The sequence below is a fragment of the Sus scrofa genome, chromosome 7 (assembly GCF_000003025.6).
Source record: "Sus scrofa isolate TJ Tabasco breed Duroc chromosome 7, Sscrofa11.1, whole genome shotgun sequence".
Classification (NCBI taxonomy): domain Eukaryota; kingdom Metazoa; phylum Chordata; class Mammalia; order Artiodactyla; family Suidae; genus Sus; species Sus scrofa.
The window spans coordinates 86108163-86127352 of record NC_010449.5 but is presented as its reverse complement, the minus strand read 5'-3'; the positions used below and the strand labels follow the sequence as shown (position 1 = coordinate 86127352).

General features: G+C 35.8%; 1 long non-coding RNA gene across 1 annotated transcript; it reads left to right on the top strand.

Annotated features, from left to right (window-relative positions):
• Window positions 2925–17387, top strand: LOC100152407 (uncharacterized). Its single transcript, NR_033705.1, has 5 exons — window positions 2925–3282; window positions 5592–5660; window positions 6231–6315; window positions 11460–11512; window positions 17022–17387. It is a non-coding gene; the product is annotated as an uncharacterized LOC100152407 (long non-coding RNA).

Below are 19190 nucleotides of genomic sequence, written 5' to 3'. Positions count from 1 at the left end.
GGATGAAAAGGAACCTTGGAGGGGAATGTGGTCTGCCAGGTGTCAGGTGCTTTTCATTTAGGACAGAACTAGTCTAGTTTTAAGGAGGAATGGCGAAAGACATGGTGTAAATATGGCTAAAGAAATCATGACTGTTGTATCGTGGTGCAGTGGAAACGAATCTGACTAGGAACCATGACGGTGAGGGTTTGATCCTTGGCCTCGCTCAGCGGGTCAAGGATCCAGCATTGCCATGAGCTGTGGTATAGGTTGCAGTAGAGGCTTGGATCTGGCATTGCTATGGCTGTAGCATAGGCTGGAGGCTACAGCTCTGATTTGACCCCTAGCCTGGGAACCTCCATATGCCGGTGGGTGTGGCCCTAAAAAGCAAAGCAAAACAAACAGACAAGAAATCATGACTGTCATGGGGGGTAGGGAAAAAAGTTTCAATGTGGTAGCTAAGGGCCTTCTTTGAAGAAGACATTGTATGGGGTAAACTTGGGAGAAGAAAGCTGTTTTCTATGAACCACTCAAGGTGTATCATATAGGGAGTTACTCCACGGTTGAACTGTGGGGGTCCACAATCAAAGGAAGAATACAACAAAAGAGTTATGAGGTTCCCAGGTGGCTTGCAGGAGGCTGACAGCAAAAAGGGTGGGGCCCAGCTCTGGGAATCAAGTCACAATGGATCTGACATTTCCCAATCCGTGGTTCTCGTCTGAAGGTGGAACACTTCCATGAAGTAGGGGAGGGAGCAGCTGGCAAATCAGCTCCACACAATAGGAGATCCATCTGAACCTATTTGACAAGGGGGCAGTCTTCAAAAAGAACCTGGGGAGGTATCAAAGAATAGGTCTGGATTCAGACGACCTGGTCTCAATTCTGGTTCTAATACTTTCTAGCAGTGTGAACCTGGGCAAGTTAAACTCCTTGTGCCTCCATTTCCTAATAGAGACAATATGCAAAGATAATAATAGTCTCTCATAGGGATGTTGTGTGATCACCTGAATTAACCTACAATGAGGGCTTAGAACAAGGCCTGGCACATAGCAACCTCTATTTTTCAGCCATACCTATTTTTAATAAAGGCTTGTTCAGACCAGTTTTGCTGGCACGGAAGTACTTGGTGATGAATCTGGACAAGTAGAATCATAGATGTATTTCAAGTATTGGTAGGAGGGGATGAACAATAGTATAGCAAGAACATACCAGGAAGAATGAGGAAAAAGGGTTTAGGGTGGGGCTGTTTCAGAGAAAACATCCTGTTGCCTGTCTACAACATTCAAAGCTAGATGGTGTAAGGGAATGTCTCTTGGAAATTAAATGGTGAAAGTTGAATTTCAGTTAAAGCAGCACTCTTTTTTGGTGTCCACTTAGAGCTCAGATTATACTGTAAAGGAGGATGGCCAGTTTGCATAGAAGGAACCCAAGATCCGTAAATTAGGAGATTTGGGTTTTAGTCTTAGCTCTGCCCTAAATAGCTGATGCAATATTGAATCAAGTCAATTAACACCTGTGCCATTTTGAAAAGAAGGGGCCAGACCTAGTTCCTAGGCCCCAGGAGAATTTAACATTTTTTGATTCTAATACAAGAACAAGGTCTCAAGGGAATTTAAGAGTGGCACATAAACAGGATGCCCCAAGACCACTTCCCCCAAATAAATCTGTTAAGATTGTTTGGTGTTCCTTTCTTTCTCCTCAGGTCCCTTGCCAAAAAGAGCAAGATTTCTAAAATGCTTTTATTGGGAGAGAGGCACAACCTTTTCTTTTCCCATCCATTTCAAGTCAGTTTATGTTTTCAGTTATTCGTTTGTCTGCCAAGAGTTGATTCCAGATTGAAGTAGGAAGAAGTAATGAAAAAAAGGTGAGATTTGCTTAAAAGAAGTGAAGCTTGCTTTGCCTGATTCTCTGGTAGAGGGTGGTTGGCAGGTAGACTATGATTGCTCAGGTTCAAACTATCCCTTCAATAAACACTCCCTAAAGGGTGGAATCTGGCCCAACCAGGATAGTGAGATACTGATTCATAAGGCCAAGGTGCACTGGACATACTAATAGGCTGCCTCTCATAAAAGAGAAAACGCATACAAACCCTCAAATGGCACCTCAAATCAGATACTGGGCTAGGAAGATGCGGTGGTTGTAGTATCACTGGCCCTATCTCTGTGGACCTTAAGGAAGGACCCGTTGTTTAGAAGAAAAATTTTTAGTTCTAGAGCTGTGGAGCTATGGCTGCTTGCCCAGGGGCTGTGAACCTGCATCTTGTTTGCTCGTCATCCTGTCAATCATTTTCCTTTTTTTAAGAAGACAAAAATGTGAAGTCAGGAACACCAAATCTAAACTCTTTCCAGAGGCAAAGCCTTTATCCCTAGGGCACTGTACTGATAATGCTGGCCTGGCCTACCAGGCGCCAGCAACCCACCCCTAGACTGCCCAGAGGGGTCCGCACTGCGGGGCGCAAAGCGACAGCCCAGGTCCAAACCCAAAGGTTCCATCACCAGCCAATCGCCGGCTGGGACCCCTCAAGAAAACCAAAAACACCTACGGAAGATGAATGGCACTAAGGCCAGCCTATCCTCGAGGAGACAGCTGAAGGGGTGGGGTCAGAATTAGCCAATAGTATCGAAGGGTTTGTTGTTAGGCGGGAGGAACATGCCCGCGAGCGTGCGTGAGGCCGCTACTGGGAAGGGGTGGCAGGAAGCTTGTTGAGCCAATCGCCTTGGCGGGCGGGCAGTGGTGCGCATGCACGCTGGAACCTGGGGCTGCGGGCGGGAGGCGGGGAAGAATGGGGGAGGGGAGCGGGCAGGAGCGCGGCGGAGCTGCCGCCGCCGCTGCCGCCGTCGCCGCAGCCGCCGCCGCCGCAGCGAAGAGGCCATGTTGTGTGGTGTGTGGGGAGGGGGAGGAGGAGGAGGGAGTAAAGCCGAGAGAGGAGACGGGAGAGAGACACCACACACACGGCACAAGATGGCCGGAGAGGCAGCAGCACTGCGAGCTGTCAGGCGTTCCTCCGCGGCCGCGGTGCCCGCCGGTCGGCGGGGAGCTGCGCCCGGGAGGCCCGCAGGCTCGCGGGAACCCAGCGGCTGCGGATGGGGCGAGGCGGGCCGCGGGTCGGGCTGGGAGCCCCCGGCAGAGACGCCCGGGGCAGCCGGGCCCACGACGGGGAAAGCGCCGCTGCGGCAGCGGCTGCGGAGGCTCCTCGGGGCCCCGGCGGCTCGACCTGGTACGGGCGGGAGGCTCGGGCAGGCGGCCCGGCGCGGGACTCGGGCGTGAGTGACCAAGGGGTGCTGACCGCGGCGCTCGGACCCGGTGAGTGACTCCCCGGCTCCTTTTATTGTCCTTTGTCCTTGGGAGGAAAAGCAAAATGTCCTTGAGCGCGCGAGCAGGAGGGGGAGGCGGGACGGGCCTCGAGGGCCAGCTCTCCCCAGGCGGCCCCACTGGCGCTGGCTCTGCGGGCGGGAAGTGCCGCGGGGCCCGGGTTTGGGGGGCGCGGGGGCCCCGCTGCAGACCCCACGGCGGGCGGGGGGCGGGCTCGCAGCCGGGACCGGCCCCGCAGGGAAAGGGGCGGCGGCGATGACCGCAGGCGGGAGCTTGAAGGGGACCGCGCGAGGAGAGCCCCTTTCTGTCCTGGTGAGTTATTTTGATATTTAGGGTAAAAAGAAAATCCCTTCCAGGTTCTCCAACTGCGGAGCTTTTTAATCTCTTTCCGGTGAGGTGGAAACTCATCTTCGTGGTTGAATTTAAAAGAACAATGGAACCCTGACTGCGTTTAAACAAAAATAAAACTTGTTTTTTTTTTTTTTTTTCTTTTGGGTGTTGGCTTTTAACTCTTTCAAAGCCGATTTTGAAATCGGCTGCAGTGTTAGAGATGCGAAGGTACTTGCTGCTTGTTAAAAACCTTTATGACGTTAAGATTGTCTTTTAAAAAATGCAAGTTGGGGCAGTGCTTCTGGTGTCTCAAAAATTACGGAGACAAGTTTACTGTGTCGTCAAGGCTGTTAAATGGAAATAGATTTTAATTATGGTGCTAAGACGATGACGTTTAACGTAGTTTATTTTACTGAGTATTTACGGCAAAATTATTTGACATTCTGGTGTTTGAATAACGATTAAATGCACTGTTTGGCACTTTTTAAAAGGTCATAGGAGCCGTTATCTGTAACTTATCACCTGAATGTTAGAACGTACTTGGGTCAGTTCCTAGACTTTTAAAAGTTTAAATACATTTTATTATTAAAAAAATGTATATTATCACAAGCCATGGCCGACAAAACTTTTACAAAAGGATATTTTGACAACAAATTTCTTTGTGAAGTTACTTTCTCCTAGTGTAAATATTAAAGTAGGACTGCTCGGTAATGGGCGATGAAGAGGAGCCATATTTGTTGCATTTGTTGCATGCATAAAAATCTAGATATGCTTAAAACGGAACAGTATTTTAATGTTGTATTTTGGTTTTTAAAAATTTTACAGAGTGCTCTATGTAATCTATTAATCTAAAAAATTGAGAGGGAATTTAAATTTAGTGTTTGAACACAGGCCACAAATGCATAAACCTTTGTGTATTTTAGAATATATTTGTCTTTATTCTGCGGTAGCTCTTGTTTTGTAGAGGTGCAGATCTACGTAAAAATTGTGTTGGGCAGATTTTCGTAGTATTTATAAAATTGAAGCTACTGGTGTAATGGACTAGGTTTCTGAGGGTATTTTTGTCAGTGAAATTGTTTTATTTTGAATAGCATTCATATAGTGTTACATGTTAAATCAGTTGCGCATATCTTGATTTTACAGGCTCTGTTGTTTTAAGTAATAATTTGTGGTTTTGCAAGTCAACATTTTTGAAATTTTTAAATGCTTCAAGTAGTTTTAAATTAATATTCTGAATCTAGTTTTTCAGAATCCTCTTGAATAGCAAAATGCAAAATAATTACTGGCAGTTTAACCTCATAAATTTTTTTTTACGTGAGAAAAGGGGGAAGGGAGAGACTGAATGTGGTCTAGACCCTAGTTTGAAATTGAATAAAGGTCATAGATACTACATGTTTTAGATTTGCGTTAAAGACAAAGCTAATATCTCACTTGGTGAGATCAAATAACTGTGGTTTAAAAATTTAAAGTAACCAGTGGCCATTTTAACTTCACTAAATTCTCCTGGAGGAGTTAATTTTTAATCACTCATAATTGTAAAATGTATTTCTAGATGGTAAAGGAAATTTTAGAATGATTAAGATGATTTCAGTCTTTAAAAATGGTAAACTTTTCCTTTGTTTTTGAGCATTGCTTGTCATCAAAAGAAAAATAAAAATGAAAACAAGGTCATAATCTTAAATCTGTCCAAAGATAGGAATTTTTTTCTCTTTTTAATCTTAGTACCTTAATCTCTAGTGATTGTCCATGCAACCAAAAGATGGGGAAAACAGAGACTGATAGATACAAAGATAAGAAATAACTGCTATCTTAAATGTACAGGTAGTGTGTTAATGAGCTATCTCTTGAATTTGTCCATTGATCGTGTCTCAGAAATATTTTCTCATTGTTTCATCACACTGAAACTTTGGCCAAGAAATGTTTAAAATTCAAAGCATTGATATCAATTTCCCCCCCCTTTTTTTTTAAAGGCAACTTACAAGATTAAAATTAAATTTGGTTGATGATGGTTCTGGACAAATACAGCTCTTTTATTTGAGGTAAGACTGGGTGAATTTTTATTACTTTGTCATAAAAGTAAGCTTATCATGTTTTACTTTTTCTTTGGTAATTTATATTTTTAGTAAGTAGTGACTGAGTACATTAAATATCTGAAATAATTTTACAAAATCTTTAAACCGTTTCATTGAATGAAAAGCGTTATGTGCATAGCCATTGTAACTTAAAGTGCCTTTTGAATAGTTTGAAATAATGAAGGTCCTTTAAGCCTTTGTTTAATTTTGGGAACAAGAAAAGACTGATTATATATACTTTGATTAAAATTGTAAGCCAAAGATACGCTTTTTTTTTTTTTTTTTGCTATCTAATATATTGTGTAAACAATTTTAATCTCTAAAGTGTTTAAAGAAGTAAATTTATTGGAAAATTTAAGCTAGTTATTCATACTAATAGATTTTAGAGAAAAAGGTTTTAAAAATCAGGTTTTCTGAGCATAGATTTGATTTTGTTTCTTTTATATAATAAAAAGTTTTAAAACACTTATTCCTGCTTGCTTTTGGTTGTTCCAACAATAAGTCGTTCAGAATATTGTTTTTTTTTTCCTCCAAAAGGTATGCCATTTTGAAGACAGACCCGTGGAATTTTATCCTTGAGGATAGGGGAAATCTTTGTGAAAGTCTGTATTTTATAAAGCAAGTAAGTAAATATTTTTACCCAATGTCTGAAATTTAATAGTTACCAACATTTGAGAAAGAATATATCACTAAAGGTTGTCAGTGCAACATAAATTGTATACTCATTATCTTGAGAAAGGGATGAGAAAAAGCCCATCAAATTCTTTACCTTACATCAAAGCAGTTTTGTGTTAAAACATTAAAACAGTTGATACATGTAATTTGTAACAGAGCGATGAGACATTTGATGTTTTTCAATCAAATGGTGCTTTAGGGTTATGGTTAAATCAATAGTTGAGTCATCAGAATTATGTATCTTTACAATCTGAAATGTACATTCTGTAGACATTTTTTTGTGATGCAGATTACAAATGACCTAGAATTTTGTAGTTGCAGCTCTTATGATTCTAAGGAACTATATTTCAAAAGCTAAATACACTTTCATATTCTAGTTATTATGTAGTGAATTTAAAATTCTGATTTTTTTTCTGTTTTTATGAGTTCGCTTTCAAATAGGCACAAAAATAAGTAAGTTATCTGATAGGAAACTAGAATAATACGGCTGAGGAGACCTTGAAAAATGTAGCTTAGTCTTTTTAAAGCATAAGAAGGAAGAAATAATTTCAACATATGTGTGATGTTTTGACATCTTAAAGCTAGACATATGAATGAAAAAATATGTACAATGAAAATTTTCAGGAATTATTTCCTACTCTTAAGTTAACACTAAATGTGGAAATAAATGCCAAGCCAATATTAGCAAGGGATTTACCAGAGGAAATATGTAATATAATGAGATATCTTGGGAAATTTTAAGAATAGCCAAATAACCAACTAGTTAACATGAGGGCAGGTTTACCTTTGTCCTTGTAATTTTTGTGGAATATCTTTTATCTGTTGTTGTTGACTTATTCTGTTGATACAAATAGGTGATAAAAAGTATTATTTTTTTTACCTTTGCTTTAGCTTAATTTTTGCCTTTCAATCCTTTTGCAATTTGACCAAATTTGTGTTTATTATAGTGTGCAAAAGGAAACCAAATGTTAGACCTTTATACTTTTAAAAGATGTAGCATATATAGAAAAGTCAGTATCTTTCATCCTAAGTTTCTTTAATACAAATATCAAGTTTAGGGTTTTCTCTGTGTAAATGATTGGATATTGGATTGGCATTCAGATGTGGTTAGGCATTGCTATAAAAATTGAGAATTGAGCCTCTTAAGACACAAATATATTTGAAGTTTAATGTAAATTTAAGCATAAATTGACAGTAAATTTATAATCGCCTACCAGAGGTATAATTTGACCCATAAAAAAGAATAAAGAAGATTAGAAACATTAAATGAAGATTATCCTTTTTAGTCTAGTATTAGTAATTATAAAAATAACAAATGATACGGTAAGTTCTACATTAATGTAATAGAATACAGCTTTCTTTTTATTATCAACAAGGCAAAAGTAATAAATTACATTTTAAAAAGATCTGCATGGACTTCTGAGCCAAGCTTGTAAAATTTGCAGTGTTTTTGATGTATAAAAATAGTGGATTCATGAGAATAAAATGAAGATACTACTTTAAATTACTATATTTCATAAATAATTTACTTTGCTACCATTTTCTGCTTAAGAGCCAGAGTGATAAATGCTTAAATATTTGTTTTTATTTTAGCATTTTGAATCTTGAACCAGAAAAATCACCTGATCAAGTTGGTGATTGGGTTGCATTGCATTTGTTAGTTATAGTAATAACTGTTTAAAAAATTACCCGAAGTTCCACAGAAATGAAAGAAACCATGCCTGTAGTTAATACAAGGTTGTTATGAACTATACATGTCACTAAGAGGCTAGATTATATGAAATTAATCTTGGAAGGCCGTTAGGCTTACCATTATACCATCAACGTACACTGAAATAGGTAATTTTGTATACAAATTTTCTTTTAAGTTTAGTTTACTATTACCCGAAGTTTCTTATTTAAAAATTTGGACTGTGGACAGCCAATTAATTTACCTTTTCTATGAGATTTATACTTTTTTGAGAGGCTTAGGGGGAAAAAGATAATTTGAGGACCTCTCCATCTCTTGCATTGATGAGAGGTGTGTGATAGAGCAGAAAGTATAACTCTGATGCAGCAGTCAGGAGAGCTGGCTTCTAACCTAAATTACCCTTGTGATTTTGACGTTTTATTCATTGTGGCCCTTCTCTTAATTTGTTTAAAGTATTTGAAATATTCAATTTCTTATGATACCTTTTTGGTCTCAAATTGTGTGGTAAAAATAATAGAATGTCTTGATTCTCTTAAACTGCCTAAGTATTTTTGTAGTTTTTGAATTGCAAATCATGGTTGTTATTTCTGTGGTGAAGTTAATTTGAATAACAAGACCTGGGTGATAATGTACCCAGCTTTCCTAATTTTAGGCATTCCATAATATTAATAAATAGTATAAAGCAGACATAATGGAAAGTTAATCTTAAAAAGCAGTTAAGGTGTGAAATTGTCTTTAAAAAACAAAGATTTAGAAGGCTACAATAAAAACATTGAATTTTTGCCTAGTTATTTTATTAAATAATTTAAAGATTAGTGTATTTAAGGTAATTTGCACCTGACCATCTGATTATAAATGGTGATTTATAATTTACATGCTTGACATAATCTTTTTAAGAAGTTTCTATTCTTCAATGATAAATATACCTCATTTACCTTTTCCCTTACAGATCGAGTGGCTCAAAACAGACAGTTTTCATATTGGCTGTTAGTGCTGAATATAGATAATTTTTAAAATTTAAATTCAAGGATACTCTCAACTTTCTAAAGCAAAAACTGACTTGATTTACGTAACATTCAAGTAGCATGTTTCTTACCGTTTGATAAAGTTTTATACATTGTATAAAGCTAGATCCCTGTTTTAAAAGATAGTTCTTTGTTTTTTGAAACTATTCCATTTATTTGAAATTGAATATTTCCTAAGCAAGCAATTATATCCTTAATGTGATAGAGTCATTTCAATTTAGGTTATTAAGCTAGATATTTTGCTTAACATTAATGGTTTGTGAGTTGTGATGTTTTCTTATATAACTGTTAATGAATTTATCACTACCTTATTTTTGTGGAAGATTTCTTATATTTCACAGTACTCTCAGGTTTAATTCTTAATTTAAATGTAAAAATTGTTTTAGGGACTTTAAAAGGTGACAAAATCAGGAGTTCCCATCGTGGTGCAGCAGAAACAATCCAGCTAGGAACCAAGAGGTTTTGGGTTCGGATCCCTGCTCTGTGGGTTAAGGATCTGGCATTACCATGAGCTGTGGTGTAGGTTGCAGATGTTCAGACTTGGCGTTGCTGTGGCTGCTGTGGCATAGGCTGGCAGCTTGGATTGGATCCCTAGCCTGGGAACCTCCATATGCTGTGGGTGCAGCCCCCCCCCAAAAAAAGGTGACAAAATAAAATATTCTTAGATGCACAAATGGGCTAGTAATGGTAGGACTTGATTCAGGCCATCTTGTCTTTTATTATGACAAGCAATCAAAATTGTTATTTGCATTATAGCTATAATTTCATACTAAATGAGGATCTTTGATACTGCAAAATATTAAAAATAGGTAGGCATGTGAGCAAAATTATCAACTTTGATAGTTTGCTTAATGTGAACTTGGTTTACCTCCCCCTTAAAAGGAGGGCTGAGTGGGCCGAGTACTGCTTTGTCAGTGTTTGGAAAGGAAATTGTATGGCAGGTTAAATGGGTGTCAGTAATCTTTGTGGTGGTACAAGATGTGACCCAGGTCATCTTCTGTTTTTGGTGGACTGAGCACCTTGAGCCCTAATACTTGTACTGGTAGGTAGCCTTTTTTTCCTTTTTTTCTTTTTTTTAAATTAGAGTACAGTTGATTTACAAGTAGGTGGCTTTTTTGTAAGCAGGTTCTCAGACTGATGTGATAGATTTCCCTCAGACTTTGCTTTCACCCAACATTCCTTAGGTCATTTCCACCCTTCTCTTGGGGTTTATATCAATTTATTTTACTTGGCTGATTTAGAATTTGTCTTTGTTCACAAACTTTTCTTTATAAAGTCAGATTAAATTTGGAAGTTTAAGAATAAATAATGCTGTGTTTCTTGTAAATTGTTTCATTTATTAACTTCTTGGGAGGATATTTTAGCATGTTGCTCTTAAAAGTAATTTTGAAGCAGATCTTTGCAATATTTCTTGGTTGTGATTAGTCAAAATGATTAAAGGGATTTAGATTTGGTAAGATAATCAGGAAGTTGGCTTTAAAATTTGAAAATTGGAAACCTTAGTCATGGAAAAGCATTTGGGTAAGCATAGTTTTAGATTAAGTCCTAAACTTTGGCTTTCTAAAAATCCTCACATTGCTACACTTAAATAGTGAACTTTTAAACAAAGCTTTTTGGGTAGTTCTAGCTATTGTGATTATTATGATCAACTTAGGAGCAGGAGAGACTGAAAAAAGTGTATACCTATGTTCTCAAAAATGTATTTGAGATGTAGGAAACATCTTTCACATGAGGTATTTCAGTCTAACTAGTGAACTAACTAGTGAAGACTATGGATGTATCCTGATCAAGCAAATATTTTTAGGAAGGGTTAGTGTTGAGTAGGTCATTGTAAGTAGTAGTACAAAAAGCTTGACATTTTAAGATTTCGATCCTAGAACAGTGTTGATTAGAGTACATGATAATGTGAAATAATATGGTAATATTAAGGAGTGAGTAATACGGCCTTGCCAGGTTGGTAATGGAAGTTTTCCTTTAGAAGTCTTAAAAGTAGATTAGATGAAAGACTAGAAAATAAAGTAATTCTGTGCTGTTAAGGAGTGATATTGGCTTTTATATTAATCAGCTACCTCTCAGCTGCCCATTAGATCTACCTAAAGAGCCCAGACTTTACTAGGGAGTTCTTGGAGCATGAGAAATGTTTTTACTCTACAGGTGAGCCTTCTGAACAGTCAAATTTAAGATCCTCTGGATTAGAACTTTGTTGTTTTGTTTTGTTTTGTTTTGTTTTGTTTTGGATTAGAACTTTTGGCTACATTTATAAATGCACATATGTCTTGGTCTTTCGGAGAGTGATCCTGATAAGGTGTTGAAATTTCCAAATCTATTTTTGTCTTTTTTGTATGTGTACAATTATATTCTTTTTGTTTTCTGCAGCAATATGAATCCTGAGGCTGAATTGTCTAAGGGGCCTGTACAGCGAAATAGATGTAAGTTTTACTCAATTTACATTTTTAATTTGTTTTTTACTTTTACATGTGACTTTGGAAATTCTGAGTAATTGAGTCAGAGTCTCTAAAAATGTAGAAGAATTTAGTGAAGTTCCAAGCAGTACAGATATAAATCAACATAGATGTATGTGGCTTATTATTAAAATTTTGGTTATTATTCCAACCTCTTTTCCTTTCTTTACTTAAAGAGAGGTATAAATGGATGGAAGGAAACTCACATTTGAACATTCTTCTAATACTGCACCCTAGCTGTTGGTAAGCTCCCCATTTTTATAAATAAAGTTTTATTGGAACACAGCTAAGCTCTTTCATTTACATATTAGCTGTGTCTGCTTTCTGACTACAGCTGCAGAGAGTAGATTTAGCTAATGGCCACAAACCCTAACATATTTAGTTATTTAGTATTTTAACCTGTAAGGAAATCTTGCCTATCCTTTCCCTAGATTCATCCTTTTTGTCAACTTTATGTAGAACTCAAAAGCACTTGGATTCTCTTAATAATGGGGGTGTACCTTTTACTTTGTTAGTATTTCATTGTTAGAATTCAAATAACATAAGTAATCATGAGCTTGGCTTAAACTCCAAAGCCCAACAAAGGTTCTTTCACACCAGCATTATGCTTTAATATTAGAAGATTTGGGGAGTTCCCGGTGTGGCACAGTGGAAATGAATCAACTAGTATAGTATCCATGAGGATTTGGGTTCTATCCCCGGCCTCACTCAGTGGATTAAGGATTTGGAGTTGCTGTGAGCTGTGGTGTAGGCCAGCAGCTGCAGCTCTGATTCGACCCCTAGTCTAGGAACTTCCTTATGACACAGGTATGGCCCCAAAAAGCAAAAAAAAAAAAAAGAAGAAGAAGATTTGGTTACTACTGCTATGGAATTTCTAATTCGCAACCTGAGAAATAGTGGGAAAAAAGTTAGGGTTAAGAATGTGTAAATGAATTTGGTTGAACTCTCAAAAGGATTTATTTATTATTGACAGAACTTTTTAGGTATGATAATTATTTAGTAGCTTTTTCATAAAAATAATTTTCGATTCACATTTGGGAATCTAGATTCTAAGTGATAATCTTTGCTTCTAATTACTGCAACTTCTATTATGTAAAAATGGCTACTAGGGCTTGTAAAATAGTGAAGTTTGTTTCTGTTTTCCAATTTAGGGTGTGAGGACAGATGAAAACTTTGCTAATGTAATACAATTTATTAACTTAATGTCTTTTAAAGCAATTAATTGGCACATTACTGGATGCTCAACATACTTGTTGATTTATTTTAATGGTTTCTATTGAACATTTATTAACTAGTATTTTGAGTCTAGTCTAAAAACAATTCATTATTAAAATGTGTTTGTAATGGGTTAAATACTAATTTTTATGTATGCTTGAAAGCTAAAACTTTGACTCGGTAAAGACCTTAAAAGTGGCAAGAAACCACAACTTTCAATCTTTTATGCACATGTAGTCAAGTTTTAAAAACTAATAGGGATAATGGGGAAGACTTGATTTGATTGTAAAACCTTAAGTAAGACTCTTCTTACTTAACATAGTTGATCTTATTCTTTTAGTAAACAACAGTTGGATGGACTTTTTGTAGTTAGTTTTTATGCCCACCTTATTTAATTTTATACCCAAGACTTGTTAATATATTGCAATCCTATTGAGCATTCAAGCTATTTTTGGTAATAAGACAGTATGTGAATTCATTAAATGTTTTCAGATTTAAAGACAGTGCAAAGAAGATTGAAATCATAAGTACCAAGAAGCTTATTTACATAAGCCGATGAGAATGATCAATTTCTGCTTCTCATTGTAATTTTGTATCCATTTGTCTTGCATTAAATATTTGAGTTTTAAAATAATAAAAGTTACATAAGTTAACAAACTAGCATTTATTATAGAGCCTCTCACTTTATTTTTTCATCTTTTTAGTTTTATTTGAAGTATAGTTGATTTACAATGTTGTGATAATTTCTGATGTACAACAAAGTGATTTAGTTACACATGTACACACATCCCTTTTCAGGTTTTTTTCCCATATAGATTATTATAGAATATTGGGTAGAGTTCCCTGTGCTATACAGCAGGTACCCATTTAGAGCTACTCATTTTAAAAATTAAGAATCATTAATCTTTTTTCCTTGTATTCCTCCCTGTCTGCCATATTTTTTGTTGCCATTAAAATGTGGGTTTGCTGGGAAGTAGAGGTAAGGAAATTGCTTATTTTAGGGGAACCCTTCTTAAACCCATCCAGTAATGAATCACTTGTTTGCATTTCAGCTAATGACATATAGGTTTTTTTTGAAAAAATTTACTGAATTAGAATTTAAGAGAAGACTTTGCTCAATTCTGCGTTTTTAATTTCCAGATGTACAAAATATTTGGGAATTTTAAGAGGTAGTAAGTACTTATTACGTTTTTACTATAGGAAGCTTTTGCTTTTGTTTTTGGGTATTAGAGTAAGAAATTTTCCTTTAAAAAGGAAATATAAAGTACTGAACATCATCGTGGAGAAATTCTCCTAGCTTTTCGTAATATGAGCTTGGAACTTGTATGTTTGATGATGGAATTCTTGAGCAAACCATCATCTCTTCAGTATATTTGCAGTAATTCACTAATTACTAGAGAGAGATGGAGTATTAGGGCTTTGATACTAAACCCTACTCAGTTTTCTGTACTGGTCTTATTTTAATGTCAGATTAAATTCTCTTTAAAGCAGAAAGTGTTTTGTCTTTAAATAGTTGACCCCATGATTCTATAGATTTTTCAGGGATATCATAGCCACTGGAATATAAATTACTTTGATTCATTAAGGGTAGTTTGTAGGTCCTCAGGTACTTTGGTTACTATGGTATATTGGAACAATAGCTGGCATTTATTGAAGTCTTCCATTATGCCAGGTAATGTAAAAGCTATAAATGTACTAACTCCTTTAATCCTCACTACTGCTGCCACATGAGGTAGGTACTGTTACTTCTGTTTTACAGATGAAGAACTGGATTTTGTTAACAAGAAAATTTCCAGTCCCACAGAACTCATGCTTGTTTTCTCTTTTTTCTTAACATAACTTTGCTGATTTGCAAGTTTAATTTTTGTAGAGAAATTGGAATTCCATGAGAATGACTTATTTCTAAATCATTTACTGTTCATTTAAGTGCTTTGATACTTAAAGTATTACTGAGCACTTTTGCTTATTAACAGAACTGACTTCTGGCTTTTGAGTTGGCTTTATAGAAGTGAAGGTTGATCATGGGTTTTCTTGGGTAGCATTCCTTTTTTTTTTTTTTCTTCTCTCCTCTGCCCTGCCTTTTATACTGTTTAAAATGGCAGTATATGTATTAGCTTGACCAATATGCTAGTATTTTTAATCTCTGTTTTTATCCCATAAACTGGTGCATTTTATTAATTTTGTTCTGATTTTAATAAATAAGGCTTTGTGAAATTTTTTGAAAAACAAGGTTTTAAAAGGAAATGTCTTATCGTGTCCAAGGTAAATTTTACCTCTTGGCCTATGGCAGAAGAATATAAAGCACAAAGTTTATCATTTAATGTACTAGATTGAATAAATTGCACCTGTAGCCATTGAGATGATTATAACTTGATATCGATGCATTAATGTCATTGTTCATCATAATAATATTTATGTTCTCAACTTCATTTAGAGCTTGATCCTGCATTGTAAGAGCAGGGTTTGGGGAGAAATTGGTTTATAATTAACTCTGCAAGAGACTGATCGTATTTTTATTTTTATACTTTTATATAGAAATGTATGTCCCTTAATTTTATGAATGAAACGCTCAATTAGAAGATAATTTACTGACATGGAGAATGAATAAGTTATTTCCAGTTCTCCTTTTAGGCTGGAGAGAAATCAGCAAAAAATATTAAGGAGAAATGTCTTTTGTTTGATGTTTAATGAGTGGTGGTGTCTTCTTGGTTAATCAAATAACTAAGTAGATTTTTGTATTTTATATATAAAATACTTACTGTAGACTAGAAATCCAAATTACAGTTTGAGTCAAGGTATTAATTACCTCATGAGCTCAAGATGCCCCCCTTTTTTGGCTGCACCTGTGGCATATGGAGGTTCCTGGGCCAGGGACTGAATATGAGCTGCAGCTGTGGCAATGCCAGATCCTTAACACACTTCACCAGGTCAGGGATCGAACCCATGCAGCCATAGAGACAACTGCCAAATCCTTAACTCCAAAATGACTCCAAAATGCCCTTATATTTAATACCCTTCTAATCAGTCACCCAGACCAGCCATACAAATTTAGTTTGAGAGCTGCAGAATTTATAGAGAAGACTAGAGTTAATACTTACTTTTATGTTTTATCATGATGAATCAGAACTATTTATTTAATAGTAAAATCTCCTGGCTTCCCTTAATCCCTTTATTTCAAATTATTTAAGTAGTGGGTTTTTTTGTTTTTTTGTTTTTTTTTTTTTTAATGGGGGAACATTTGATGTTTTCTCAATGGAAATATTTTTTTATTTAATTTGCAATTTGATAGCATTTCATGGCAAATACCAAATAAGCCGGGCAGATATTTTGCATTTTTGATGGTTTCGTATTCTAGTAGCTACATGTCTTCTGCATTCTCATATATAGCTAAAGATGATGGGAGTTCCCGTCGTGGCGCAGTGGTTAACGAATCCGACTAGGAACCATGAGGTTGCGGGTTCGGTCCCTGCCCTTGCTCAGTGGGTTAACGATCCGGCGTTGCCGTGAGCTGTGGTGTAGGTTGCAGACGCGGCTTGGATCCCGCGTTGCTGTGGCTCTGGTGTAGGCCGGTGGCTACAGCTCCGATTCAACCCCTAGCCTGGGAACCTCCATATGCCGCGGGAGCGGCCCAAGAAATAGCAACAACAACAACAACAACAACAACAAAAAGACAAAAGACCAAAAAAAAAAAAAATTAAAAAAAAAAGATGATGGTATCTATGTTGGTCATTTGTGTTACCTATGCAAAATTAATATCCGTTGCATTGGAAAACCACTGTGATCCACTGCTTTAGTTTTTTTCTTTTTTCTTTTTTTTAATCCTAAGATTCTTTTCCATAATTAGTTTTATTTGAAGAAGCTTGGGAAGTTTTTTGCACTGAGATTTAGCATCCATAGTGTTGGTGTAATTTAGCTTTCTAGGATTTTTGAATTTGAATTTTTGTTTTTATTTCTCATATAGTCTAGCAATATTACATTTAACTATTAAAAATTTGACTCTTCACTGCCACATTTTTATGGTTACATATGTATCTGTGACAGTAGAAGGACTTTGTTACTAGTGTGCAGTTTTCCCATGTCTCTCATTGATAAGTTTGTACAGCACATACAACTTTATACAGTTTTATAATTTAAAGCTGTTACAAAATTGTTAAAGCTTTGTATGGTTAGAGTATCTTCAAGGTGGGTGGATGTTCTCTGTTTAAAGGAATAAGATTATTGCTATTCCAACAGCATTTTTTCTTTTAATGTTTTCATCAAGCACCCAGTCAGCTTGAAGAGTCTCAAATGGACCCTACAACTGAGAAATCAAGATGGCAGTCCACTATGGGAAATGAGAAAAATGGACTAATGCAAGAGTGCTGTGATAATAACAACCAAGACAGGGTTCTTTTAACATGGATTTCATGAATGAAGATATAGGTTTCTTAACCAACACAATGGACAGTGGATTTGACTTTGGAAAGACTTTTTGTATCATAAAAACAAGAACATTTTTGACATTTGGAGAAGAAAGATGACACATTAACAGATGATAGTTTGTATGTCTGGAATTTTTTGGTTTGATTTGTATGAGAATGACCTTGTGGAATGTTAACTTTAATAAAATTTCTAACAGTTTAAAATTTCTCAGTTTGGGCTTTTTTTTTTTAAAGCGGAAATTTCATTAAATTCTCAGTGTCGCCTTAAATAACATTTTGACCTTTATAGTTGCCCAGCAGTAAAGCATACTGAATAAAGCTGGTAAAATGGAAATGGTGTGCTGGAAAATGTTTTGTTTGGTTGATTTAGATTTGTCTTTTGACAAAGTTGTGCAAATTTATTTGTGCCTTAAGAGATGGTTGAGTGTTGAGTTAAAATACTGTTACATGCTTTCTTGAAATATCTTGCAAAATAAGTTAACCAATGAGTAATAATAGAATACTTAATTTGCTGTGAGATTACAATGAACTTTTAAAACAAACTGCCTTTTGCTTCAAAATTCATGATACAGTCTTTTTCTGAGTTTTGATGGGAAAAGTACCTTTTCTATGTTTTTTAAATGTTATAAATAAGAACATCTGAGCATTAAAACAAAATCCTCTTGTCTTAATATTACGTGAAGAGGCGTTGGATTTATAGAGAGGTTTCCTTAGGGTATTCATAAAAGGATTTAAAATTTTGGTGGCAGTAATGTATACAATATATTTTATAAAATAGAATCATTATATTTTTCTTATTCTATACATTTAGGAATTTAGATTAAATGAATCACACCATGCCATAGATAACTTATGTTTGAGTTCTAGGTGAACACTGCAGTTTCATTTATTGATAATCAACTAAAATCAGTTTCAATTACTGTTATGAGATGTGGTAGGCTTTATTTTGACAAACCAAATTAATTGTTGATTATATTTTCCCATTATAGACAGAACAAGTGATAACGTTGGGGTTTTTTTTGATGAGGAAGTGTTCGTCATACTGCGTTTGTGATTAATGTAAAATACCAGGATATGCATGTTGATGATATATAGTACATGTACAGTATTTGTTCTCATTGGCTGATTTGAGGTGTTTGTATAAATCAAAAGTGGAAATTTGGATTTTGATACAAAATTATCTTTTGTAGAAAGTATGGAATTGAAGCTAGGTTTTGGTTATAGATTTTATAATCACCCAGGTGCAAAATTGTTGCTTTTGTTGGGTGTAAATCTAAATTGATTTCTCAATGAGGAGAAGGACATTGTTCTGGCAGATTGTAATGTTGAGTATGGAAAGATGATTTGTTTTTTGAATGTGAGTGTTTTTTTGGGGTGCTTGTTGAGAAAGTGTTGAATAATTTGGTTTTGTCATTTGTAATTTTGTTTCTTCAGATGTTATGGTTTTATTTAGGAGAATTTGCCCTGTGACATTATTTTGATTACTTTCCATCAAAATGACTGGTTATTAATTTATTGTTGTTGAAATGGGTAAATACTTAGAATTTGATTTGAAATACAAGAGAATGGTTGAGATACATGTGTTGGTTTTGGAGGTGGAGTTTTTTGGGTTTGTTTTTTCGTAGTAGTTCCATACTCTTGAATTGTTTTTCCTGAATCATTGTTGTTATGAGAATTTTGGGGGTAAAGTTTATCAGGGTTATATAATGGGTTAAAAGAATTTTGTGAAAGTACAAATGAAAATTGAGATTCTTGAATAAAATCTTGTTGCATTAATTTTTGCCCTAATGCAATTGAACACTAGGGAGGCGCTCTTGAGTTGTACCCCTTCCTTCTTCTTGGGATGGAAAATTCCCTATTAAACTTTGTCCCTAGATCATTTTTAGGCTTCATAAAGAAGGGAGATTTGAATTTAATATATCAAGTTGAGGTTTTGCTTTTGTCCAGGAACCATTTTTACCCTTGGTGGGGTTAGTTTTTAAAAAGATTAGTACTTGAGCTGAGCTTTA